At 45.5% G+C, this 20,681-nt stretch overlaps 1 long non-coding RNA gene across 1 annotated transcript; it reads left to right on the forward strand.

The window, feature by feature from the left end:
- Positions 1–15,607: 15,607 nt before the first annotated feature.
- Positions 15,608–16,253, forward strand: LOC120844488. The gene is made up of 3 exons (XR_005716410.2): positions 15,608–15,696; positions 15,804–15,969; positions 16,182–16,253. It is a non-coding gene; the product is annotated as an uncharacterized LOC120844488 (long non-coding RNA).
- The last annotated feature ends 4,428 nt before the right edge of the window (positions 16,254–20,681 follow it).

A 20,681-nucleotide genomic window follows, 5' to 3' on the forward strand; every position in this document is an offset into this window, starting at 1 on the left:
GATTAACCTCCTCGCCGAATACCGTGACTGCTTTGCGACGTCGTCGAAGGTACGCCAAACAGCCGTTGCGAAGCACCGCATCATTACCGAGGACGACGCGCGCCCTGTGCATAGATCACCGTACAGAGTCTCCGTTAAAGAAAGGGAGGTGATCCAGGAGCAAGTTCAAGAGATGCTGAACGACGACATAATCCAGCCATCAAGCAGTCCGTGGGCCTCTCCAGTCGTACTGGTTAAGAAGAAGGACGGAACGCTTCGGTTCTGCGTGGACTACCGGCAGCTGAACGCGGTGACGAAGAAAGACGTCTACCCACTCCCCCGAATCCACGACACGTTAGACCGGCTGCGCCATTCTCGATACTTCTCATCGATGGACCTGAAGAGCGGCTACTGGCAGATCGAAGTCGACGAACGAGACCGAGAGAAGACAGCTTTCGTCACGCCAGATGGGCTGTACGAATTCAAGGTGATGCCCTTCGGACTGTGCACGGCTCCAGCAACTTTCCAGCGTGTTATGGACACCGTACTGGCAGGACTGAAGTGGCAGAGCTGTCTGGTCTACCTCGATGACGTCGTGGTGTTTTCCAGCGACTTCGACGAGCACTTACGACGACTCCGAGCTATTCTTCAAGCCATACGGACCGCTGGACTCACCCTCAAACCGTCAAAGTGTCGGTTCGCCTATGACGAACTGAAGTTTCTAGGTCACGTGGTTAGCAACGAAGGCGTGCGCCCAGACCCTGAGAAGACTCGCGCCGTCGCGTCATTTCCAGCGCCGACAGACAAAAAGGCCGTGCGAAGATTCCTTGGACTTTGCGCCTACTATCGTCGCTTCGTTCGGGATTTCGCACGGATTTCCGCACCGCTCACAAACCTCACGAAGGACGCCGAGAGGTTCGAATGGGCCGAGGAACAGCAGCAGGCATTCGACGAGCTGAAGCGACGACTCCAGACGCCTCCGGTTCTTGGACATTTCGATCAGGATGCGGACACCGAGATTCACACTGACGCAAGTAACGCAGGACTTGGCGCGGTACTAGTTCAAGTACAAGAAGGCACCGAACGAGTCATCGCCTACGCAAGTCGGACACTGTCCAAGGCAAAGAGAAATTACTCCACGACTGAGAAAGAATGCCTTGCCGTCGTCTGGGCAATCACGAAGTTTCGTCCGTACTTGTACGGAAGCCCGTTCCGCGTAGTCACGGACCACCACTCGCTCTGCTGGCTTGCGAACCTCAAGGACCCGTCAGGACGCCTCGCTCGATGGAGCCTCCGGCTACAAGAGTTCAACATGACTGTGGTTTACAAGTCAGGACGCAAGCACAGCGACGCTGACTGCCTGTCCAGGGCCCCTGTCGAAACACCTTCCGGCAGCAGCGACGACGATGATGACGAGTGCTTTCTAGGGGCAGTGAACACCGATGACATGGCACGACGTCAACGAGACGATCCGGAACTGCGAGCCTTAATCGAGCACCTAGAAGGGCGCGGCGGTACCGTACCCCGTGTTTTCTCACGAGCCGTGTCGACCTTCGCCATTCGACAAGGTGTACTCTACAAAGAGAACTTCGGGGACAACAACTCACCGTGGCTGCTGGTAATCCCGACCGACCTTCGAGGGGACATCTTTCAAGCATGTCACGACGACCCGACATCCGGACACCTTGGATACAGCCGGACACTGGCCCGTATTCGTGAAAAGTATTACTGGCCCAAGCTCCCCAAGACCGTCCACCTGTACACACGATCATGCCACGAGTGCCAGCGACGCAAGAAACCTCCGACGAGGCCAGCCGGACTCCTGCAGCCTATTTCTCCTCCAACTGCACCCTTCCAGCAGATCGGAATGGATCTACTTGGTCCCTTTCCGCCTTCGACGTCGGGGAACCGCTGGATCATCGTCGGCACAGATTATCTCACACGGTACGCCGAAACGAAAGCTCTTCCTTCGGGGACTGCTGTGGAAGTTGCCAAGTTTTTCATTGAGTCCATCGTCCTCCGGCACGGCGCTCCAGAAGTTCTGATTACAGATCGCGGATCATCGTTCATGGCACAACTGACCCAAGAAATCCTCCGACTCAGTCATACCAGCCATCGTCGTACAACTGCGTACCACCCGCAGACCAACGGGCTGACGGAGCGACTCAACAAGACAATCGCCGATATGATCTCTATGTACGTCGACGTAGAGCACAAGACGTGGGACGAGGTGCTGCCCTACGTCACGTTCGCCTACAATACGGCGGTTCAAGAGACCACTGGATTCACCCCTTTCCAGCTGGTACATGGTCGGAAGGTAACGACGATGCTGGACGCCATGCTGCCCCATGAGCCATCTGACAACGAGAGCGACGACGCCCAGGCGGTTGTTCAACGCGCCGAAGAAGTTCGCCAGCTCGCCCGACTCCTGATTCAAGACCAGCAACGCGTCGACGCCGGCCGCTACAACCTTCGTCGCAGGGACGTCCACTTCCAGCCCGGAGATAGGGTGTGGGTATGGACGCCCATCCGTCGCCGCGGCCTCAGTAAGAAATTGCTGAAGCGCTACTTTGGGCCCTACAAGATCATCCGACGCCTCGGCGATCTGAACTACGAAGTTCTACCCGACGGAACGCGCCCATCTGCAAGACGTCAGCCGCGACCCGAGGTGGTGCATGTCGTCCGGCTGAAGCCGTATTACGAACGATAGGACTCTCCACTCTCGTCGACGAGTGAACTGTGGACTGTGAACTCCGGCTAGCAATTCTGGTGTCCTTTTGTATTTTTGTTTTCCGTTTTTGTGCTGCATCGGGACGATGCACTTTTAAAGGGGGGGGATAATGCCGCGCGCAGGGCTGAGAAAGCAACGCTCGGTCACGGACCCCCAGAAAGTTCTCGTCTATTCATGTACCGCACGTAACTTCTATCATTTATTCCTGCTTTTGTTTTCTAGAAAGTGCGTGTTCATTCTCGCCCCGATCACGCGACGCTCGAGCCGCTTTCGCCGAATCTTCGAGATAGTGACACACTCTAGATAAGAGGCCGCCCGCTACCTTGTCGAGTCAGTTTCGCTTCAGCGTTCGACTCTGCTGCCACGCCGACTTCGACGCCCGCGACGCTCTATTATTATCTTTTGTACTCTTTTATTTTTGGCACAAGTTCGCCACATTAAACGTTTATTTCTTCCTGTTTATTTGTTATTTTTGGTCACCACCCGTGACAATATACCAGCTTGAGTTTGAATTCCATAAAAAAAAGCTAAGCTCAAACTTTCCGGTGATGTCAAGGTCAATGACATAGCTTAAATAAGTAATATTTAAAATCGTGTCAGGACTTTTCCAAAATGAATAAAGGGGGACAGTCCTTTATTTTTTTTATATTAACAAAAATAAAAGCTCTTAAAATTTGTTTATGATAACTAAGTTTAGAGAGTGCCACAACAGTTAAAGTGCATTTCTTGAGAAGTAACAAGATAGCAATGAATCAAATTTGCTATTCCCAAAAGGTGGGAGCAACGTTTTATCCTCGGCCGCTTCAGTAATCAATAACCTAAAAAATAAAATCCGTCAAGCTGCCCATTTGCGCTCCCTTTTATTTAAGGAGTGCTCCTGAAACATTTTTTGTTTTGTTTTTTGCTTTGGGTAAAATTAAAGTTTGACCCCAGAATTGTGCCTGAGTTGAGATGAAAACGTGTTTTCTGCCTGCAGTCGGGACTCGTATGCTGGAACGGTTGTTATTTTGTACTTCTCGAACAACTGCATTGGGACTCTTCTGTGAAACTCCCAAAATAAATTTACTTATGCTAAACAAATTGTTAAAAAAGTTTTTTTTTTTTTAATATTTGAAATAAAAGATAGCGCACTCTTTTCCTTCGTTTACTTTTAGCAAAGTTTGGCACGTTTTAAGTGTGACCTATTCGAGATATTTTATTGAATTGGACATAACCAGCAAGTGCAAATTTAGTTCTATCGAATACAAATTCAAACGAATATATATATATATATACATAAACGGTTACATACATATGAATTGACGAGTGTTTGGAAACCCTTGCGAATTCAAGACCGAATTTTTGAATAAATAACGATCTTTTTAGTTTTGTCATGTTTAGTTATCAGCAAATTATAATTGTGGCTTACCAGAAGATACAAACACAAAATATAGCACGTTGTTTTTATGATCACCATTAAAGCTGGAATATTGTCAGTTCGTCGCTGTGACTGCGTTCTCGCACGGAGACTATTGTGGCCAACGTCGTGGCGTGGATATATAGTCAATTATATATAGGGTCCGTGTTTTCGGATGAATCCAAAAAACTCCGAAAAATAACCGGCTGTAAATGTTTTGTCAATTTGGATTTATCCGATAAACTCCGGATTGTTATGTGCCCATGCCCCCCCCCCCCCCCCCCCCTTTCCCCCAGCAAGAAGAGAAATTTTTTTTTTTTTTTTTGCAGTTTGAGCAGTGCAGGATCGATGGTTCTGGGAAAATGACACCATAATTACCTTTCAAGCCTCGGACCGTTGTCAAAAGGGGTCTTACGGCTTGTCTCGTCAAGGTTGGTTCAGGGAAACAGGTCATCGTGCAATTCGTGTTACGACAAAAGCCACTCTTTTGGTTTCCAGTTTGGGCCATGGGATTTGGGATTTAAAGAAAGGAGAGGGCGTGTTTCCGGGGGAGGGGGGGGGGGGGGTAACAGCGAAAGCTATGGACCATAGAGATTGTATAAAATAGAAAGTAGGGCAGTTGAAACTTCTTTATTACGTCCTTAACCCCTCCACCTCGCGCTGCCGCGGGATAGATTGATGGGATGACCATGAGCTTCCTTGCGGCAACCTCCGGCAGTTTATTGATTCTAAGGTATCGACCTTTATTGAAGCTACACTTGTGTGCGACTTTTGTCGCGGGACAAATAATATTGCCAGTGACACCAACGCCAATTTCAACTGAAGAAATCATAATGGATACAAGCGAGTTTAATTCTTTATCTGGCGTACGTTTGCATCCAGGTATTATTTATTATTTTTGATAGGAAACACTGTGAAATTAATCTCTTAATTTTAGAGAATTGGGGATTTACGAAAAATAAACTCCAATAAAGACCGAATTTCTGATAAAAAATTAACTCCGAAAAACACCCTCCGAATTTCACGAAAAATAAATTCCGAAAACAGGGAGCCCTAATTATATATAAGAATACATTCCTTAACATGACAGCTTAAAACGGAGTAATATTCTGCCCATTGCAGAGTTAGTGGTATTACTTCGCAACAAACTTGCCGTTTTACAACGCAATTCTGACAAGATTGAAGTTCTGCTTGCGTTCAGGCAAACAAAATACAATTTATTATGTTTCTATTTCCTGGTGCACCACTGTAATACGTTGCTACTAAGAAAAAGATTAAGCAAATGAAATATGTAATAAAACAAATCAATCCCAAATTTGATAAATTTTTAAAACATTATATCATTGATAATGTAACGGATTTTACTTTTTTAGATATAACACTGAATTGGTATTCACCGAAAAGAACAGAATTTCAGCTTTCACGTGACGTCGTAGTCATTAAATTCTCTAAAAAATCATAAGGACTTGCCAAACTTTGCCAAAAATCACCAACATATCTTTAAAGATTTATTCCAACATATAAGTGTTTTTTTTTTCTAAATGTATTCGGCATAATCTAGAGAGCGCCACAAAAAGTCATACTACAGTAGTTTGAAAAGTTACAAAACAGCGAGATGTCAGACATGAAATCCCCGACAGGTGGAAGAAACGTCAGTCCTCGCCTCTGCCACTTCATTAATCAATAACTTAAAATAAAAATAAAATTTGCCAAGCTGGCCATTTGCGTTTTTTTTTTCATTTAAAGAATGCTCCCCAATCATTTTTTGTTTTTGTTTTACAAAACTAAAGATTCAACCACATCCCTATGCCTCGATTGAAATGAAAAAAAAAACATTAATTTTTCTAGATAACAGAAAGTATAAAACAGAGAGAGGACGAAACACAGACGAGTACATTCTTTCATACTCGTCCTCTCTCTGTTTTATACTTTCTGTTATCTAGTACATCGTACCAACACGCTCGTTAGGAATATAATACCATTTATTTTACGTCTCAATATTTTAATGCCCAGACCCGATGCAGAGAAACGTAGGTAAAAATATGGGTTGCTGAAAAATAAAATGTGATATGGGATGATCTAAAGGGCGACAATAACTCAGAATTTCATTATAGCGTAGCATAATAAAATATATGACGTAATTACCAAACTCAGAAAAACAATAAAATAATTACAAGAATAAAAAACAATCTATTGCATTTAATTTGATTGTCTGAACAGCGTAACCTTCACGTTTTCTAAACACCAGTAAAACTACGAATAATAAAACATATGCTTTCTAAAGGAAAATGTCCTCCATAAATTTCATCCAAAAAACATATCTGGCTGAAAAATGTTTTGGCACGAACCAATGCACAAGAGATGGGCAGCCGCATACTTTCTTTGCAACAACTCAAAAAATCATACCGAAAAAAAAAAAAATCGGGACAAGCTAAAAAAAAGCAAAAAAAAAAAATAAACTGAGAACGAATTCTTAACAAATTCTTAACAAATTCTTAAAAAGTTTTGACACTTCGTTGCGTTTCTTTTCTTCTTTTTGCCTTGTCTCATGTTTTTTTTTGTTTTTTTTTTTCAACGTGACTGTGTAGTAGTTTGCCTGCGCATAACTCTAATTTCCGTAATTTTTGAGACGTCATGCCATATAGCGTTTGCGGCGTGAACTTATCGTACGCAAAGTTGAGTCCTTGGCGCTGTGGCCGCGATGGCAGATAGCGTCGAAAGCATTTAAAAATATTTTGACTTTTGGCTGGCTTATAGACGTTTTCCACAAGGGCTGAGCCGTGTCGAATGCTGTGACTTCTGGTATGCGGTAAAACATCTTTTTGATTTCTGCAGGCCGCTGGAAGGCGTTTACGCAAAATGCGTGATTGTCGCACACTCTTGTTTTGACTCACTTAAATTTTCTCGCATATTCCAGGTTGAACCGTATTATTATTTTTTCCGTTTCGCATACCAGATGCGGAACCCTTGCGACTGCGAACGACAGGGAGCAGAAAACGTCTATAAACGCTTCGAACTCGCTCTGATGCCTCGTGACTTTGCAAAGTCAAAGCTTACAGCTGAACAATTAAGAAGCGGCAACATATTGCCTGACTAGGCGCTTTAAGAAGCGAAGGTAAGGGACAAGATAATGGGATGGGCATGAACGCTTTTGGAAGGACCTGACAGAAGCAACGACATATTACTACGTCATTTAGAATGTTTGCGTCGTCTTGACGTTAACGTTTCGCGCTACCTCGCGGGTTCGACGCCATCTTTGCTGCCTTTCAACAAAGCGGGAAATAAAGGCAAGGCGTCAAAACAAACAAAAAAACATTTCTCTCCTTAAATACAAAACTAAAACTTCCCCGAACGGCCTCGTATCGTCGTCCAGCTTTGCTTTGGTTCGTTTAAACTTAAGAGCGCCATGCTTTTCAGTTTGCACGCTCTTACACAAACGCAAGACAAGAACGCTTCCACGAAATCCATCGTTCACCGGCTCGGCGGTGTGAACAGCCAGCGCCCACTATTAATCAGGGTGTAACAGGAGCCCGCACCACAAGATGCGGGTCTGGTGAGGACGTACAGCGGTCGACCAAGGTACCTGCAACCGGCTTGCGCCAGCGAAAATTTTTGAGCCACGAGGCGGTGTCCCGAATAATGTCCAAGGCTCCGTCGCCTTGTTTCGGAAACAAAAGATTTAGGTCCGACGGCCTCAAGAGGACGGAACCGAGTGGTTGTGGGCCGTCGACGCTTTTAAAGCGGGAGTCCTTTAGCCGGGAGGAGTATGAAGTTTTGCTTGTTTCCTTAGCATCGAAGACCGTCCTGCCGGAGTGAAGTTCATATAAGACAGGCTGTGCACATAGGTTTGCGCCAATCCCAGTATCCATCTACCAGCTCGTCCTTGTTGATGAAAGGCAATATTGCTGTGACAGCAGCTAGAAGAATCAAAGAGGGGTGAAAGGGGGGGGGGGAGGTGGCAAAAGAAGCAAGGAGCAATAAATTTTTTTTTCACTCGCGCTAAATCTCATATACCTTGCATTATAATGTACGGAATGTCCAGTTGTCTTGAAATTCTACGCGAAAAATAATGAGACGATACACACTGCAATTCATAAGCCTTGGCCTCTTCAACTTGCAGTCGGGTCGAGGACCTACGTGTTTGGTTCAGCTGTCTGCTCGAAACGAACTGAGCTTAAATCTTAGATCAGACGGGGTAAAAGAAACCATTGCTAACGCTAGCGCGAGAGCGCTTTGAGAGTTGACTCTCAGCTCACTATCCCGAGTTACTACTAGCCTTTTATAATCCTAACATTTTCTTTCATTTTGCTTTGTACGCAATTTCCTCAGACTGTTTTCAGAAAGCGGGCAATAATAGCTCGATGAGGTGCCGGTTGGAGTCGACGTATTACAGCTGCGTGCGTAAGGGTTTCCATTAAACAGAGCTCATAATAAGTCTCAAGCATTGGGAATTTCCGCCATCGAAGGACATGCCACCGACGTATTGGCTGTATCCGAGCTCGGCTCGAGTGCCTAAAGAAACACTAAAGTGAGAAACATTTTTAGTGGGTTTAATTTTTATTTTGTGAATTTTTCCTCCGCAAATAATTTTGAGCAATATTTATGCCGATAGGCGCAATTTACTGGAAGTAGCCCTGCTCTAGGCCCCGCCCGGTGCTCCCAAAACTAAGCGCCTTTTCTCGACTGTCATTGGTTGAAGAGGTAATTGACGCCTGAAATGTTGGTTGTAAAATTGTTTCTCCGTGCCATAATAGAATTTTAATCGACAATATTTATCTGAAATGTTGGTTCTATAATTGTCTTTCTGTGCCGTAATGGTATTTTAATCGACTGCACTTTTAGGTTTGAGAAACAAATAATCTAGAAAGAGTCATTATATTGTTTTGAAAAATATCCCGAGAATGACTTTCCGCTTCGGTTTCAAACGATAACAAACATGGCTGCCGGCGTCCGCGGAGTGATCAACAAGAGCAGCTCGTCGAGCTCGTGTATTTTAATGAGTGCCAGTCGTTTATCGCTCACCGAGGTGTTTAGACGAATATCTCCTCAACCGATCCAGTTATCAGCAAACAACTGTCGTAAGTACACGCCTTCAGAAGCGCTGTTGACGCTGTGTGGGTGGTGGGGTTTGTAGCGAGCGGTAGCGGGACTGGACTGAGCCTAGCGTCCCACGTTAAGTATGTTGGTTGATCTGGATGGCTATAGGTTCGACATTGTACGTGTTCCTTTTAAAAGTACACGGAAATGACGATTTTATGCCTGATTGGGTGGATGCAAGAGCGATGTTTTTTCCCTACGAAAATGCACGCGGTGTCGGTTAGACCCAACGAGGTAGAGGGGCTTAGAGTGATAAACCGGAAGTTCGGAACTGGCACCCGCCCGGTGGCCGCCATGTTTTACGCAGAAGTGACTACTCGTCACGGTGACCTCACAAGCGCCGTGACGTCACAGGTAAGATGGCAGCGCCCAGAGCTGGCGGATGCGAGTTTGTTTGGTACGCGGTAGCAGTGGTGTGCAGCGGCATTCCGACGACTTCGGGCTTTTCCGTGCTCGCTGACGCAGGTATAATGTGAAAATATGAAGGAATGAGACTTTATACCCCTTTCGCGCAAGATCGCTTTGGATCATCTGGGTATTAACACCTGTGAGACAGCATCAGCCGTATCGCCGTACCGGTGCTCGGATTCAGGATCTCTTCGAGGGCCGATAGAACTTTGAGTGATTTCAACATAAACTTTTCGCATTCTCTTAGCTTTGTTTGAACATTGGAATGTCTGAAAATTGACGCGAAATGTATGCGTCGGATGTAGGGCCTAGGGGAATTTGTTTCAGCCCTAGGTAACTGCATAATCACAGCAATTTTTAGCGAGGAAGCTCCTGCGACCGTTAGGTTTTGCACATATCAACAATTTTACGATATAACTTCAGGCATAAAATATTCTCACTTTTCTAGCTTCGTTTGAACGTTGGAATGTCTGAGAATCGAAGCGAAAGGTATACGTCGCGTTAGCGCCTAGGGGAAGTTGTTTCAGCCCTGCGTCAGCGAATAACCATAGCAACTTTTAGCGAGGAAACTCCTGCGATCTTTAACCTCTTGTGCTAATCGACGAGTCTACATTAGATCGCTTTTCTACCTTTTTTTGTGAGTCCGAAGTGAACACTCATTTCCAGCTACGAGGATGACGTTTTATTGAGTGTGGGGATTAACAAATTGTTGCAGGTACCTGCTTTAAAGCTTTCCGACTTGCTATAAGAACAACTGTTTTGGTGTATGCATAGATTAACTGCACCTTTTTCTCTTTTGTAAAATTTATTGCAGCAATACTTTTTTTTTCATCAAGAGCGTATTGCACTAGTCGGTCAATTATTTACTTGTTCTAATTACTTGGATAAGAATATTCACATTTGTGTTCATCCCTTGCCTGAAGAGCAGTCTTGTTGAAAAATGTTGACCATTCTTTTCGGTCTTTTCAATAGACTTTTTTGAAAAGTGTGGGCTGCCTATACTTCGTATCATTGTAACTTAGAAAAAGGAAACCGCCACAGCCCCCTCGAGCCAATCAGAGACACAGAGCGAAGGTGTGTGACAAATCTGTGCAAACGAGCACTCTGAATGACATGTTGTCATGTGCCTCTCTCCAACGTGCAAATTGGCTCACCGAGACTGTAGCCTTTGCCGTTTGCCAAATTGTGATGAAACAAATTACAGTAGCTACTACTCTAATTACCCCAGGCTTTCATACATTGCGCATTTGTTCGACAAGAATATTATGTCCGCCATCACTGTGAACTCGGTTCAGCGCCTATTGGACCGGAATGCTGCATTAGCATTTGACGTGGACTGGGGACCATTCGTGAGCTTTACGCCGAATAAAAAATGGTGACAGTTGTGTTGCTTGATGGGGTTCTGCAAAGGGTCCAGTGTGTCATACGTATAGGAAGTGTCCTGCTATACAACAATGCATCCATACTATTAAACTAGATGCTCAGAGGTGTGTTTGTTTTTGCACTCAACAAGTTGCAGCAATAATTATTTCTTACTAGTGTAATATTTATTTTCGGTAGCTGGGCCTGGTTTGTGCTCATTAATATCTGTGTGCTTTGATGTTATCACGTGTGTAGGTTTAAGTATCCTCTCTGCAATGCCTACAGAGGCCCTTGGAGAGAATAAATTAATAAACAACATTTTCACATCACTGGAATTGGTTTTCGGATCCGCCACATGTTCAGGAGAGGTGGACCGAGTGCATCCCAATGCAACCAGTCTGCCAGTCTGGTATGTTCCATTAATTATTATTGAGGGCTCAGAGTTGCGAGTGTCCTTAAAGGGTCCATCCAGCACGTGCCGTGAATATGATTCTTTGTGTAGAGACTCTGAAGGCGTAAAGGCGAGCGGAAATATGTTTATCTGGTAAGTGTATCAAATATCTTTATTTTCACTTAAAAACATAATTATTGATTCTTAGAAAATGGTTCCATAACGAGTTTTTCTGCGACAGTCTTGTGTCAGGCGTCCAGTCTAGTACCTGCGCTCCTTGTTGTCGGATGACGCTCCTGGCACGTCGGAGTTCAGTTTGGTCGAGTGTCAGCTTTGACCGACAGATGCCGTCTTGTAATCATACGCCGTGTGCGGCCACTGACATTTGATGCACTGAAGCTGGCGAGCTCGCTTCTAATCCGCAAATTTTCCTGGTAGTTCTCTGCGTCAATGCAGCAAGCTCGGGCATGTAGTGCTTACGTGGCTGTGCCTTTTGCTGTAGTGTTGACTTGATGGCTGGCAACAGGCAACAGTGTTTGTTTGCTATCCAAGCCATTTCACTTCCATTTCGTAATGAAGATTTTATTCTGCATCCCGCGACCACTGCAACTTGTGTAAGCCTCGTGTGGCAAAGTGAAGTCGGGTGATGCTTGGTGTCCACTTTTGAGAACAACCAACCAATCTATTTCTTCAAGTCACTCAGCGGTATTCTCCGTCAAAGTTGGGAATTGTGTGCTTCATTGCATGGACACAGATAAATGGCGTCGGCAAATTATTAGGTATTGTCCTTGGACAACAACCAAGACCAAATCAACTGTCCTTGCATTGCCGCTCACCAGCTTTGTCGTGCTTACCTCCTGTCGAGGTAATCGGGATTAGGAGCTTCGGGGTAATGTCAGCACCAGGGGCAAAGGTCACCGAAGATAATCCTCCATGTCCCGGGGACGCTCCTCGAGACGTGGTCTAAGGTCGTTCGGCACAAACTCTTGCAGGCCAATTCATTGGTACCGGCACCTCCAGTAGACGTGGTTGGCCTCATGCAGTGGCAGCAGAGTGGTGTTCGATCGACCATTCGCAGCACCCCCGTCTTCCTCGGTGTACATTGTTCAGCAAGAACCTGCACTCGTTCTTTCCGATGTTGGGAATGCTTCGGCGTTGGGGTGTCTTGTTGAATTGCCATTGAATATTAACTGGTAGCCGGTGGTGGGATGTCGTGACTTTGTGGTATAAGTCGCCCTCGGTTCGTCAGATGCCTCTTTGCTTGAAGAAGTTTTCAGTTGAAATGCCTGTCGAACTTGTTCCGAAACAATCTCAGCAATCAAAATAAAGGCTAAGCAACTGATGGCAGAAAGTAGCTTCCTGATCTCCTCCCGTACAACAATGTGGATGATGTTACGGATGCCTGGGAGTCTGGCGTCGAAGTTGCAGCTGGATGACTCGAGTGACGAGACGCCTGGGAGTTGTTGATAGTGACAGGCTCGGCCTGCAGTGTACATTCAATGTTGGAAGTCTCGGTGATACGAACCCTTCGACTGTTGTCGTGGAGTTGCGGAGAAGGCTGCCAAAGGTGCTGTCCCTAACCTGAGGGGCTTCGGATTCTTATCTTCTCGTCTTCTGTAGCACCAGGGTTGGCGTAGGTGCTCGATTAGGCGCAAAACATCCTCCACGAAGGCAGCGACGCTCTTGTTGGGGTCGTGTCCTGGACAGAATCAGGAATTCGGCTCTCTCTCGTCAATGTTGGCTTCTGAACATGCACTTCAGCTTGATCTTGCAAACTTCCCATGACGTTGAGGAGGATTTGTGGTTCTCAAACAGGTGCCTGACAGTTTCTTCCACGAGAAGTATAGGTTCTGCTGGAGCTGGTTGTCTGTCCACCCACTGTGGCGGGAAACACGGTCACATTGTTCAATCCAGCCCACGACATCTTCATACACCATGCGTGAAAGGGCGTCGGAGTGTGAGGTGCGACAGGCATACAAACAATGATGGGAGTGGACGCGGTTCACTGCTACAAGTTTGTTATTGTTGGCTTAGTCAGCTTCGGATTTTTCTCGCAAAAGACCGAATTCCGGTGGTTCCTGCTGGTAGCAGCGACCGACTCGAATTTCAGGTTCTTCGTGGTGTATTTTCGAGGTTCGTTCTTATGGTACTTGCTCGTCTTGCAGTCTTTCTGCCGGGCTCGGGATAGTTACTAATCCACGGCTCGCCAAGGGTTTAAGACGCGGGATAGTCCGCCACCAGTGTCCCGTTATCGGGGAACTCGGCTGAGGAGCCGCCAAGGTGCACAGAGTGAAGGGTTATGGGTAAAGTACCCAGCATCTCCACCAGAACATGCGATGACAGCTGAGCATGGCCTGGAACTTTCAAAAATAGTAAATATTGATAGAAGATAGGACTGGAGCAAGCACCCGTGACAATATAACAAGACTGACAGAAGAGGGACTACCCTGACCACTAAAGAAGCTGCATTGCTTTAGTGGCATTCTGTCCGAATAAATTCTCTCCCTCGGGGTTTGGCGACTGCCGTGGGCGAACTGAACTGAAATGGATGTGGGACCACTATTCTGGTAATGAGCCGCTGCAGACTGTTGTCGCAAAGCGGCGTGAACATGTGGACTGGGTAGGTAATACGCGGAATGAAATGTCCGTACGGCTTGCAATTCGCGTAACGAGTGTTGATGAAACTTTTGTGTCAAAGAAGCGTGCGACAGGCCAGCGGAATCAATATCAACTGCAACACTTGTGCTCCGTGAAAGTGCACGTTTACGCCGGAACAATTTGGGAAGCAGCACAGCTTCACCTAAAGCATGGCACAGGAACTACCAGCTTGAAGGCAGCTCTTCGGTACGCCGACACACCTGTGCTCCGTGAAAGTGAACGTCTACGCCGGAACAATTTGGGAAGCAGCACAGCATTATTTAGCACGGCACGGCAACTACCAGCTTCAACGCAGGTCTCCGGTGCGGCGCACAACCAAAGTGAGTTTTCAGTCATTTGAACGAAGCGGCACCACGATTGCACACTGCCAAGCACGACTCACGCAATTTCCGTCGCTAAACTGTGTGTCCAGATAGATTGCACACGCTTCACTGCAGACCTCAAAAATTCCGATGGTCAACCAGAGCACAAAAACGTCGCCTTAATATTTATCCTAGTGGTATCCGAATCAATCTTAGGTCCGAGCAACGTAGGGCAGATTCTTCCGTGGTATTATCCCCGTCGGTCACCAGCGAAATGCACACCGTTCTTCCTTGTTTTCACGTTATACCTACGTCAGACACCACGCTGAACTCTGAAGTCGCTTCGACCGGCCTCATATGACGGCTTCCGCGTCTGAAATCAACTCGCCGAGACGAACGACAACCAACAAAGCATCCGACAAGCTCCGGCCCAGCTGGGGCCAGCCGCTGCATGGGCGCTGCCATCTTTCCTGTGACGCCACGTATTTGGTTTGGTCATGTGACGAGCAGTCAAATTTGCGTACAATTGCAGCCCCCTTATGGGGGTCACTTTCGAGTGCAGACCGGAACCCCGCTTTATCACTCAAAGCCCCTCTACCTCATTGGTTAAACCGGGCGTAGTCGGCTTACCGGATGTGACATCATCGTGACGTTTCGTTTTGTACCGACTACGTTCGAAACGGTATACTAGTTTCTGAGTAGGTGTCTTTCGTTAGCCATGTTTCCCAAACCGCTTCGTGGTTGGGTTATTATGCCACTTATCAACTAATTTAGTTATTGTTTTCGCCGGGAAGAGTTACCGGCAGCGCCGCGCTACACTCTTAACGGCGTACCGTCTATGGCTACCTATAGACGGATGAAACTTCTATTTTAGGAGTTACGAAGTCGTTTTTAAAGGTTTCATACATTTTCCGTTGCCTTAGAGGTTAAAGCGGCGATTCTTTTTTTGTCTAGGATCACGTTTAGTGGTTACGCTACGACTCTTGTGTTGTAACCTCTAAAACGTAACGTTGGACAAGAACGGGTAACCTTTACACGATCGAAAGGATTGTTTACTTTTGTTTCCTCCCAGAAAGAGAACTTAGAAAGGAAAATATGAAGGGAGGGTCCGACACGAGTGAGAGAGGAGGCACAATAAGAGGAGGTGTGAACCCAACCTTTTTAGTTCAACGAATTCCGAAACTATGGAGATGTAACCTCACGTGACCAGACTCCTTGGCGCCATCACTGCCTTCACCGCCGACACTTCGCTTTTGGAGGTATCGCGTATCGCGATTGTGGCCGCGCGCGGCTGTCGTGCATGGTTTCGGATCGGAACTCGTCGTCGCTGCTGTTTCATCTGGATTACTCTAAAACGACAAATCTTCACAAGGTATGCTTCACGTTTGGCTAGTGAGAAAGATGTTACACTCGACGCAGGATTGAATCTGCATCACAGCTTCGGTTCGAGTTCCTATACCGAATGTTCTTTATATCCAGCTTGGTTCTGAGTCCGAGTTGAGGTTCCAAAGGCAAGTGTCTGCTCTCGTGGACGTCGGGATCAATGCAGTCAACACCTTTTCGGATATGCACGGAAAACGCTGTACCTCCTCACATTGAGCGACACCTGAAGCAAGCTGGAGCGAAGTACCTCTTGACCAACCAGGTACGAAAGGTTTCAATATTAATTTTGTGCATTCTCTTGTGTGGGATTTCCGTTAAAAAGTTTGATGCTTCTGATGTATATGATTTATGTAAGTCGAGGCACAAAATCTACATATTGTCAGACCAATATTGATAAACGATCAGCACACCAACGATATGAAGAATTCCACAAGCTTGGTGAGTTAATTTCTTTTTTGTCTGTTCATACCGCAGGCAGAGGTGCCAGACAGGCCCACTTCGTCGGTCCATCACATATACGCAACAGCTGAGAAGACTGTGATTTACGGCCGAAAACCATGAGAACGTGTTCCACTCAGTGAAAGCCTTCGTGATCGCACTTCCGCAGCCGTTGATACTGCTCCAAAAACTGCTTTTGCCCAAGAATACTGAACCCCGAGTGTTAATGAACGGAAAGCTGAAAGCGTTGCTGGTTAAGCTGGGACAATGAAGACCTGGGTGAGCTTTGTCGAACATTACCTTGCATAAAAAGTTCATTCTTTTTGGAACATCGTCGTGAACAGGGCGTTTTAATTTTTGTTTGTAATTACTTTAAGGCTTTGACAATAAAGGGAGTAGTTCTCAACAGTTGTTGCATTATTTAAGCTGCCCAAGCGCATATCTTTATGCGGGATGTTCATATTCGCCAATCAGCGAGGCTATGTAAGCGTAAAAATGACAAGGGTCACAAATATAATACTATTGACTATAGTCAACTTTAAATGAGGGGCGATCTTAGGGCGAGGGACGTGCTTCGTGTTTAATTTTGTTGCAAAAATCTATATTAAAGGAGCGGTTAAATTGGCGAAAATGACTTCCTAAAAAGTATACATAAGTAGATACTATTTACAGACCGTATTTTTTAATCTTTACGGTGTTTTTAAGAAAAGGAGGTATTGCTACGTGGATGCAGTCTTTGCCGCATTTTTGCGGGGCTCGGCGGACAGTAGGTGAGGGGATAAATGTCCCATTTTGTTGACTAATTAATCGAAATATCTTGATTGACTTTTGAATTAAAGGCTCCATTGGCCATGCCGAAATTGCAGGGATAACGGGACCAAATATTAAAGCCTGACCCAATTTAGACAGTTCATAAAAATAAATTACAACCTTTGAGATATTTGTTGTTTCAAAGTTTGCTTTCTTTGCTTGATTCAAAACCGCTCGCAGAAAGGCGCGCCTGATTATGGTGCGTAGAAGCGTGACGCAGTTTTATCGGCTGCTCGTAACTATCTCGACGGCGTGCCTTTGGAGGACGCGCCGTTGTCAAACTTCAGTGATACTGACGGAGGGATAGAGGTAACTGCGTCACTTTCCTGCTGATTATATTCAGCTTACGCCCTTGAATTGACCGAAGGCAAATGTTTAACCATGACTATCTCAAAGATCGTTGTCTTTTCACGAATCGTCTCGATTGGGTTAGGCAGTAACCATCACTCACGTTATGACTTCAATTGCAACATGACTAATTAAGCCATTATTTAAAAGGTTAGTTATTAAATTTTGATTAATTAGTGAACATAATGTGAAGTTTATCATCTCATATAATTTCCGCCAACCAAACGAAAATACGGTGAAGAGTGCATCCACGTAGGTATTACCACCTTTTCTAGAAACAACTCTAAAGAAAAGAAAAAAAAAAGCCCCGGCGCAATGGTCGCCCACATTTTAACACCTTACAAAAAAAGAAAAAAAGACGCGTGTATGTCAGACGCTACCGTAACCTTTATGCAGGAGCTTCCGCGTGACCACTGCATAGAGGGTACAGTGTTTGCGGTTACATTGTAACTCCTATATTCAAAGGTACAAATTTGCAAAAACGTACCCTCTGCTAAAGGTTACCCCGCTAGGAGTGTACATTCTAGCTCCCGGAGGATTGCAAGCGTGCTACGCAGCGAGAGACAACGTTGGCGCGAGGAACCGGAGGTGAAGAGACTGCGAAACGAAGCTCGTGGACGTCCACGACTGTCGAGCTCCAAGTGTTGTGTACGCCTCGTTTCTATGCCACGGAGTACTTCTAAAGTTTGGTGGCGAGCGAGGAGCACGTAGCGTGAGACTGAAGACAATCGGCGTCCCTGTTTGCGTTCTGTTCGTCGCTATCGTGCGTCGTATCGGGATCCGACGCGGCTGGCTCCGCTTCCCCGAGACGCCGAACGAGAGGTAAGATGTGGAGGAAGGCCTCAGGCAGCACGGCAGGATATTCGGCGTCATTGGTTGCGTGAACTAGACGATGATCGTTACCGTCGGCCCGTCCAAGAACGATCCCACCGCCACGAAGGCGGTCTACTGTGTCGCAAGCATTTCTACGCCCTTAACGTGATGGTCGTAAGTGCGCTCGTATTACGTACTCAGAAGCAGTTCCATGTGTGTTAAAAAGAATACAGCGTAACATCGGTACGGTGTGGATATGCCATTTTATAAATAAGAAGTGCGGGCTTGCGTGCTCCGACTGCACGAGCGTGTGCTCGACGTAGTATGTCGGGACTTTTAAAATGTGCATCCTTCCGCCTGCCACATTATTTTTGTTTGAAGGTAATGGTTGATTGTCATCATATCTTGCATCTATGAAAGTGCTGAAATCATGTTAATAGTGCCAAAAGAACTTCAAAGGTTCTGGAATTGAGGCTGCTTTGTGAACCATGAGTGGCACATTCAGGTAAATTCATGTCGGTATCTCTCTCACACTTAAAGATGCGTGTCGCTGAATGCCGGGTAAGATGCATGGAGCTGCGGTACATACTGGCGGTTGTTTGTTGCAAGAATGGTGATGCTACTGAACACGACACTGCATCTACAGGTGCAGCAATGACCTGCTGGAGTTCCCTTGACAGAAGCTGTATGGTATCTTTTCTTTTCATTTACGCACATGCCAGTTTGACCGATGTGACATTAGCCACGGTATAGGGGAATGTAATAAATAACCCTGTGTCATGCGGGGTATATTGAATCTTGTAAAGAATGTTGCACATTTTTTCCTGGTTGATGCTTCAATTTACTTTGCAGCACATACAATACGTCTTGCTAGGAGCAGAACACACAGCGTTATTGTCCCTCCTCGTGGTTACTTCCTTTTAATTTAGGGGTCATGCCATGAATCTAGCGTACTACTGAAATTTTTCGCATAGTTCTTGTCCTCTCTCTTCCATCTGTGTCAGCTGATTTGCGTTAGAGTTTGGTGTAGATGTGGTCAGATACTCATACGAAGAGACCAATCGGATCACCATAATCGCGTAGGCAGGAAAATTCCTTTTCGAAGCTGTGCCCATTATTTTGGTGACAATATTTCTTTAATGCCGATACAAGAGCAATGTAGGAAACAATTTGTTTTATAGTTTTGGAATGTCCAGACACAAACGGAAGAAATCATTTGTACGACCTTGCTTCCTACTTCCACGGTCCACTATATATGTATATCTTTAAATTCCAGTGTGAGGTCGATGAGCATAATGGATGTGTTCACAAATAGTTTATGTGCTACGTTTAGAGACGGACAGTACTGCCCCCTGATATGTGTTTAGTGCTTGGCGGTGGTATCGATAGCCTTTCCATTTTATAAGCAGAAGGCATGAAATGCGTGGGACAATGACAGACAAGGCTTGCGGGTTTAGTTGCCAATCTGACAAAGGTCATCTGGCTTGGCCTTGCAAAAAGCCGAGAAATACTTTAGACCATCTTTAGATCTGTAAAGAACTATTTATAAGTGCTGACTGAACCAGAGATATTACCATTTTGAGAATTGTTTTATTTCCCCTGTGGTTTTAAGCATCCCGTTATTACATTCTGTTCCAGTTTTCCTTCTGTATTATGACCGTACATCACTCTGGCGTGTCTCTTAATGTTGGTATTGGGATTTGTGTCAGTTAAGAACACTCAAGACTTGTCTTGGTTTCTCCCTCTCTTTTAATTTTTGTCGCGGTGCTTTTTTAAGCACTTTTTGGAAAATAAAGCTTTTTGTTGTGTTTGAGACCCTTTGGTGTATGTATCCTCTTGTTTTGTACGGTATCGGGGTCTATGTTATGTTGCACCACTAGTTTATTCTGAAAGTGCTTTATTTTTTTTTTAAATGCGAAACCGTAACATAAAAAAGTAAGATGATATGAAAACATGTGTTTCATTATTTCATTCGCGAAAGTAAAAATGAGCACGTTCTAGAAAGCACAACGTACACACTAGGACATTTTTAAATCCCATGTTATGTCATTCATCTCTTATTTGAACACGTTTTACAGCACACTACCTCTAGATTGTATTTCGTAACATATCAATAAATATACATATACGAAGGCCTGCCATATTCGAGACAAGATGAAATGCAACTAAACGATCATATATAAAACATTAAAAAAAAATCTTATGGCAAAATTTTTACTGAGTTATTCCATTCAAGATGAGAGTAGTTGCTGTTTTAAGCTCTAACTGCATTGTAGGTCTAAAAGAACGGTGAGCGCGGAGTCGAGCTCGTGGAAATTTGACATACGTTGACCTGAGACACGGAAGGAAAGGAAAGGCACGTCTCCCAACATACAGCTGTTTTTGGAGGCGCTGTGTGTTGACCCTTCCTTTTACGTATCTTGTTTCTTCCCTGTCCCCGGTTATTCCTGTCAACCGATGTTTCTTGGACTCAACAGAGCAAGCAGGCGTCTTTGTCCAGGTCGTCCGCTTGCTTCTGCGCCTTCATTAGGCGCCGGGACCGTAAAGGCCCGTTCACACATTTGC

The sequence above is a fragment of the Ixodes scapularis genome, unplaced genomic scaffold (genome assembly GCF_016920785.2).
Source record: "Ixodes scapularis isolate PalLabHiFi unplaced genomic scaffold, ASM1692078v2 PGA_scaffold0__279_contigs__length_252992795, whole genome shotgun sequence".
NCBI lineage: Eukaryota > Metazoa > Arthropoda > Arachnida > Ixodida > Ixodidae > Ixodes > Ixodes scapularis.